We start from the raw sequence: 2,380 nt of genomic DNA, 5'->3' as shown, positions 1-2,380 counted from the left end.
AACCCCAACGGGGAGAAATTTCATTTAAGTTCTAAATTACTTTCATTATGTTCACTGTATGTTCTAAATGCATTTTTATTTGACTTCAGATTTATAATTTACACTTTGTAATACATACAGTGACTGTTTCTAATTGACCTTTTGTTCAAATTGATCAGTTAATAAATTCACATGTTCACCACAGCTGATGTCTGTCTTTTATTGTCACAATAACAGTGTACATGGACAATGAATGTTGAACTTTCTAATCCACAGTCAAATGTCCTGTTTTCAATGCTGTATTTTGCCACATTCATGCTTGATGATATTCAGCAACTTAACTGGAAGAACCACAGTAAAGTGACAGCCAACAGGTAGCACAGACAATGATGAACACAAGGGTCAATATGAAGCTGTCACATCTGCAGTCACACTTTGGGTCCAACTGGAGCTTCTACCTCCTCAACTTCAACTCTCACCACTTTGATACCAACATGGATGGAGGAGCACTTCTCCATCACCCTGGGATTGATGATGTCATTCAACACCTTCACTAGGAGAAGCACATCAAACTTAGACAAAGGTAGGACAGAAGATGACAGGCAGACGGATCAATGCTGTCAGCTCAGCACTTGGAGTCACAACTGGAAAAGATGGTCTTACATTTTACTATTGGCCAACATATGGAGAGTTAATGACTGTTTTTAACAGTAAAACTGGCAGAATCCTCCTCTGCCCTTCAATCTAATACAGATGGTAGAGATTTGTTTACTGTTGTCATGGAAACCAAAAGGGGAGCATCTCTACTCTCATGGTACATATTCTCAAACACTTCTAGCTTCTAAATTAAAAGACCCACACTTTAAAAAAACACACCATTGAATTCCTGACAAAAACCTCTATGCACTGATGTCTTTACATTCCACTTTTGACCCACATATGCTGAGTTATGACTGTGTTTGTCAGTTAAACTGCCAAATCCTCCTCTGCTCTCCACTCTGACACAGATGGCAGAGAGCGAACAGAGAAGGGAGGGGCTCTAAAATGGCCGGCTCTCAGCTCTGCACTCACGCTGTGCAGCGCACTGAGGCTCGTATCTCCTAAACTACAAGGCCTAGGGATTTGCCGATTACACCGTTGGATTGGGGCCGGCGATCCGGCCGCGGTTAGGCGGGGGCTCAGGCCCTAACAACGCTGCTTGCAGCTTTAATTAGGGCCTGAGCCAGTCCCTGGCGAAGACCCTATTATGTTTCGAAGTCACACTCGCCACTTCAAAAGTGAATTTGACCCCCTAAACATGCATGAAAACTCACCAAATTTGGTAAGCACATCGGGTGCGGCGAAAAATTCGATAATTAAAAAAAAAAGAGGCGCTCTACTCAATAGCGCCACCTACATACACAAAAAACCACGCCACAGACTGTAGGAATGTCCTACAGACATGGGACAAACACCACTGAACTCGTCTCATCAAGACGGATAAATCATACACTCACACCCCTGACCTAACTGTAACAGGATGTCCACAATTTGGACACGAATGTCTAATTTTGGACAATTTTGCGCCCCGAACAAAATCTATCTCCTCCTAAACCGTAAATGCCAGGGCTTCCAAACTTTCACACATTACTCTCCCAACTGTGCTCTTCAAAAATCTTTAAAGGCTAATATACTACGCGCTCGGTTTGGATTTTATAAGCTGTCAAAGTGGTGGAGACACATTTCACCTTACAATGGAAGTCTATGGGGAGAGCGTGTCCTCTCAGGGTACATACTCTCGAACAAATGCTTCTCACGCCTATACCATACATCGCACAGCTTTTAAAAACACACCACTGTATTCCTGACAAAAATCCCTACAAAAATATGGTATTTTGTGTGACTTTTGACCAACGTATGCCGAGTTATTCAGCTTTTACACACTACATTTCTCTTAATCCTCCACTCTCTCCACTCCAGCACAGATCAGACACAGTGCAGCGGGGGAGGGGTTCTTAAAGGGCCAGCTGGCAGCTCTGCTCTCAGTTCTGCTCTCAGCTCTGACACAGATGGCAGAGAGCGAGCAGAGAAGGGAGGGGCTCTTAAAGGGCCGGCTCTCAGCTCTGCACTCGCACTGTGCAGCGAACTGAGGCTCGTATCTCCTAAACTACAAGGCCTAGGGATTTGCCGATTACACCGTTGGATTGGGGCCGGCGATCCGGCCGCGGTTAGGCGGGGGCTCAGGCCCTAACAACGCTGCTTGCAGCTTTAATTAGCAACTATCACTACATTACTGTTAGCATCATTTTGAGGTTAGAAGCAACTCTTACTACATGACTGACAGCATCACTTTTAGGTTGTTCGAAACACTTACTACATTACTATAAGTATTTGTGTTTGTTTTATAAGTGTTTGTCCCATG

Source organism: Aulostomus chinensis, chromosome 1, assembly GCF_037954235.1.
Source record: "Aulostomus chinensis isolate RoL2024-O1b breed Wild chromosome 1, RoL_Achi_v1.0, whole genome shotgun sequence".
NCBI lineage: Eukaryota > Metazoa > Chordata > Actinopteri > Syngnathiformes > Aulostomidae > Aulostomus > Aulostomus chinensis.
Note: the sequence above shows the minus strand (reverse complement) of the source record.